Source organism: Chiloscyllium plagiosum, unplaced genomic scaffold, assembly GCF_004010195.1.
Source record: "Chiloscyllium plagiosum isolate BGI_BamShark_2017 unplaced genomic scaffold, ASM401019v2 scaf_60153, whole genome shotgun sequence".
Taxonomy (NCBI): domain Eukaryota; kingdom Metazoa; phylum Chordata; class Chondrichthyes; order Orectolobiformes; family Hemiscylliidae; genus Chiloscyllium; species Chiloscyllium plagiosum.
The window spans coordinates 1-4,951 of record NW_025204584.1 but is presented as its reverse complement, the minus strand read 5'-3'; the positions used below and the strand labels follow the sequence as shown (position 1 = coordinate 4,951).

Genomic DNA, 4,951 nt, shown 5'->3' with positions numbered 1-4,951 from the left:
CATTTATCCGAATTAAACTCCATCTGCCACTTCTCAGCCCATTGGCCCATCTGGTCCAGATCCTGTTGTAATCTGAGGTAACCCTCTTCGCTGTCCACTACACCCTCCAATTTTGGGGTCATCTGCAAACTTACTAACCATATCTCCTTTGTTCACATCCCAGATCGTATATATAAATGAAGAACTCTCGTAACTAACTCTTAATCTCTTCCCCACCCCCATTCCCATTCCCTCCAGGTACCCCAACAGAGGAGACTTGGCCAGGAATTGTAGCCAACAAAGAGTTCAGGTCTTACAACTGCCCCAAGTACCAACCAGAGCCCCTGGTTAATCATGCACCAAGGTGGGTAGCCCCAGAGAACAGGGTGACCTTCACCCCATCACCTTTTCGCTCTGTCTCTCGCCAGAATGTGTGGGGGTTCCCTGTGCCTGGTGGGTAAGGTTCGGTAGAGTGTGTGGGTGTTCCCTGTGCCCGGTGGGTAAGGTACTGGGGAGTGTGTGGGTGTTCCCTGTGCCTGGTGGGTAAGGTTCGGGAGAGGGTGTGGGAGCTCTGTGCCCAGTGGGTGAGGTTCGGGAGAGGGTGTGGGAGCTCTGTGCCCAGTGGGTAAGGTTCGGGAGAGTGTTTGGGAGCCCTGTGCCCAGTGAGTAAGGTTCGGGAGAGGGTGTGGGAGCTCTGTGCCCAGTGGGTAAGGTTCGGGAGAGGGTGTGGGAGCTCTGTGCCCAGTGGATAAGGTTTGTGAGTGTGTGGGAGCCCTGTACCCAGTGGGTAAGGTTTGTGAGTGTGTTGGAGCCCTGTGTCCAGTCGGTAAGGTTTGTGAGTGTGTGGGAGCCCTGTGCCCAGTGGGTAAGGTTTGTGAGTGTGTGACAGCCCTGTGTCCAGTGGGTAAGCTTTGTGAGTGTGTGGCAGCCCTGTGTCCAGTGGGTAAGCTTTGTGAGTGTGTGGGAGCCCTGTGCCCAGTGGGTAAGGTTCGGGAGAGTGTTTGGGAGCCCTGTGCCCAGTGGGTAAGGTTCGGGAGAGGGTGTGGGAGCTCTGTGCCCAGTGGATAAGGTTTGTGAGTGTGTGGGAGCCCTGTACCCAGTGGGTAAGGTTTGTGAGTGTGTGGCAGCCCTGTGTCCAGTGGGTAAGGTTTGAGAGTGTGTGGGAGCCCTGTGCTCGATGGGTAAAGTTTAGAGAGTGTGTGGGAGTCCTGTGCCCAGTGGGTAAGGTTTGTGAGTGTGTGGCAGCCCTGTGTCCAGTGGGTAAGGTTTGAGAGTGTGTGTGAGTCCTGTGCCCGATGGGTTAGGTTTTGGGTAGAGAGTATGTGAGCCCTGTGCCGGGTGGATAAAGTTCAGGAGAGAGTGTGTGAGCCCTGTGCCCGGTGGGTAAAGTTCAGACAGTGTGTGTGAGCCCTGTGCCTGGTGGGTAAGATTCAGGAGAGAATATGGGGGTTCCCTGTGCTTAGTGGTAAGGTTTGAAGAGTGTGTGTGTGGTAGCCCTGTGCCCAGTGGGTAAAGTTTGGAGAGTGTGTGGGAGTCCTGTGCCCAATGGGTTAGGTTTTGGGTAGAGAGTATGTGAGCCCTGTGCCGGGTGGGTAAGGTTCAGGAGAGAGTGTGGGAGTCCTGTGCCTGCTGGGTAAGGTCCGGGAGAAAGAGTGTGAGCCCTGTACCCAGTGGGTAAAGTTCAGAGAGTGTGGTGTGAGCCCTGTGCCCAGTGGGTAAGGTTCAGGAGAGAGTATGGGGGTTCCTTGTGCCCAGTGGTAAGGTTTGAAGTGTGTGTGTGTGTGTGTGTGTGTGTGTGTGTGTGGGTGGGTAAGGTTCAGAAGAGAGTGGGAGCCCTGTGCTTGGTGGGTAAGATTCAGAGAGAGTGTGGGAGCCCTGTGCCCAGTGGGTAAGATGCAGGAGAGAGTGTGGGAGCCCTGTGCCAAGTGGGTAAGGTTTGAGAGAAAGAGTGTGAGCCCTGTGCCCAGTGAGTAAAGTTCAGAGAGTGTGTGTGAGTTCTGTGCCCGGTGGGTAAGGTTCAGGAAAGAGTATGGGGGTTCCCTGTGCCCATTGGTAAGGTTTGAAGAGTGTGTGTGTGGTAGCCTTGTGCTCAGTGGGTAAGATTTCTGAGGTGTGTGGGGTTCCCTGTGCCCAGTGGGTAAGGTTCAGGAGAGAGTGTGGGAGCCCTGTGCCTCGTGGGTAAGGTTCAGAGAGAGTGTGTGAGCCCTGTACCCGGTGGGTAAGGTTTGGAGGGAATAGGTGGTTTTGAAAGAGTTAACCAATGCCCATTTCTCTCTCCCTCTCTCTGTCTTCCAGACTCGATGCTGAGGGACTGGACCTCCTCTCAAAGCTGCTACAGGTGAGCCTGAGCAACTGTCACCAGACTAGCCCCTCCTGGCCATTCCTAACTCTCCAGCCTGCTACCCCATCCAATGGGTTCTTTGCGAAACCTCAGTCTTGAACCAATACTCTCCCTTTCCGATCGAGACACCGGGTTATCCCGCTCTGGACAATATTCGGTGAATTTGAAACCCCCGCCGACAGGCAGAGACCCCTCACAGATACATCACCATCCCCAGTGTGGGTGCCCTGTGCCTGGTGGGCAAGGTTCGGTAGAGAGTGTGGGGTTCCCTGTGCCTGGTGGGTAAGGTTCGGTAGAGAGTGTGGGGTTCCCTGTGCCCGGTGGGTAAGGTACTGGGGAGTGTGTGGGTGTTCCCTGTGCCTGGTGGGTAAGGTAGCGGGGAGAGTGTGTGTTCCCTGTGCCCATTTGGTAAAGTTCGGGAGAGAGCGTGTGGGTGCCCTGTGCCCGGTGGGTAAGGTAGCGGGGAGAGTGTGGGTGCCCTGTGCCGATTGGGTAAGGTTCGGGAGAGAGTGGTGTGGGTGCCCTGTGCCCAGAGGGTAAGGTAACGGGGAGAGTGTGGGTGCCCTGTGCCCAGTGGGTAAGGTAGCGGTGAGAGTGTGGGTGTTCCTTGTGCCCAGTGGGTAAGGTAGCGGTGAGAGTGTGGGTGTCCTGTGCCCAGTGGGTAAGGAAGCGGGGAGAGTGTGTGTGTTCCTTGTGCCCGCTGGGTAAGGTAGTGGGGAGAGTGTGGGTGCCCTGTGCCCGATGGGTAAGGTAGCGGGGAGAGTGTGTGTTCCCTGTGCCCAATTGGTAAGGTTCGGGAGAGAGTGTGTGGTTGCCCTGTGCCCGGTGGGTAAGGTAGCGGGGAGGGTGTGTGTGTTTCTTGTGCCCAGTGGGTAAGGTAGCGAGGAGAGTGTGGGTGTTCCTTGTGCCCAGTGGGTGAGGTAGTGGGGAGAGTGTGGGTGTTCCTTGTGCCCAGTGGGTAAGGTAGTGGGGAGAGTGTGGGTGTTCCTTGTGCCCAGTGGGTAAGGTAGCGGGGAGAATGTGGATGTTCCTTGTGCCCGATGGGTAAGGTAGCGGGGAGAGTGTGTGTGTTCCTTCTGCCCGGTGGGTCAGGTAGCAGGGAGAGTGTGGGTGCACTGTGCCCGGTGGGTAAGGTAGTGGGGAGAGTTTGTGTGTTCCTTGTGCCCAGTGGGTAAGGTAGCGGGGAGAGTGTGGGTGCCCTGTGCCCGGTGGGTAAGGTAGCGGTGAGAGTGTGGGTGTTCCTTGTGCCCAGTGAATAAGGTAGTGGGGAGAGTGTGGGTGCCCTGTGCCCAGTGGGTAAGGTAGCGGTGAGAGTGTGGGTGTTCCTTGTGCCCAGTGAATAAGGTAGCAGGGAGAGTGTGGGAGCGCTGTGCCCGGTGGGTCAGGTAGCGGGGAGAGTGTGGGTGCCCTGTGCCCGGTGGGTAAGGTAGCGGGGAGAGTGTGGGTGTTCCTTGTGCCCAGTGGGTCAGGTAGCGGGGAGAGTGTGGGTGCCCTGTGCCTGGTGGGTAAGGTAGCGGGGAGAGTGTGGGTGTTCCTTGTGCCCATGAATAAGGTAGCGGGGAGAGTGTGGGTGCACTGTGCCCAGTGGGTAAGGTAGCGGTGAGAGTGTGGGTGCCCTGTGCCTGGTGGGTCAGCTAGCGGGGAGAGTGTGGGTGGCCTGTGCCTGGTGGGTAAGGTAGCGGTGAGAGTGTGGGTGCCCTGTGCCTGGTGGGTAAGGTAGCGGTGAGAGTGTGGGTGCCCTGTGCCTGGTGGGTCAGTTAGCAGGAAGAGTGTGGGTGCCCTGTGCCTGGTGGGTCAGGTAGCGGGGAGAGTGTGGGAGTGCTGTGCCCGGTGGGTCCGGTAGCGGGAAGAGTGTGGGTGCCCTGTGCCCAGTGGGTAAGGTAGCGGGGAGAGTGTGTGTTCCTTGTGCGCAGTGGGTAAGGTAGCGGTGAGAGTGTGGGTGTTCCTTGTGCCCGGTGGGTAAGGTAGCGGGGAGAGTGTGTGTGTTCCTTGTGCCCGGTGGGTCAGGTAACGGGGAGAGTGTGGGTGCCCTGTGCCCAGTGGGTAAGGTAGTGGGGAGAGTGTGGGTGTTACTTGTGTCCAGTGGGTAAGGTAGCGGTGAGAGTGTGGGTGCCCTGTGCCCGGTGGGTAAGGTAGTGGTGAGAGTGTGGGTTCCCTGAGCCCAGTGGGTAAGGTAGCAGGGAGAGTGTGGGTGCCCTGTGCCTGGTGGGTCAGGTAGCGGGGAGAGTGTGGGTGCCCTGTGCCCGGTGGGTAAGGTAGCAGGGAGAGTGTGGGTGCCCTGTGCCTGGTGGGTCAGGTAGCGGGGAGAGTGTGGTTGCCCTGTGCCCGGTGGGTAAGGTAGCGGGGAGAGTGTGGGTGCCCTGTGCCCAGTGGGTAAGGTAGCGGGGAGAGTGTGGGTGCCCTGTGCCTGGTGGGTAAGGTTCAGGAGAGAGTGCTGCTTTGGGAGTGTCTGTCTTAGTAACTGTTTTCTCTCTCTCTCTCTCTTCCTCTCCCTCCCTCCCTCTCTCTCCCCCTCCCGGTGCGATGGGCTATCACAGTTTGAAGGGAAGAACCGCCTCTCTGCACAGCAGGCCATGAGGCACCCTCACTTCCACAGCCTCGGGGAGAGGGTCCACAACTTACCAGACAGTG

General features: G+C 58.1%; 1 long non-coding RNA gene across 1 annotated transcript; it reads left to right on the top strand.

The window, feature by feature from the left end:
* The first annotated feature begins 241 nt into the window (after positions 1-241).
* LOC122546391 lies at positions 242-4,932 on the top strand. Its single transcript, XR_006310733.1, has 3 exons — positions 242-343; positions 2,275-2,317; positions 4,858-4,932. It is a non-coding gene; the product is annotated as an uncharacterized LOC122546391 (long non-coding RNA).
* The last annotated feature ends 19 nt before the right edge of the window (positions 4,933-4,951 follow it).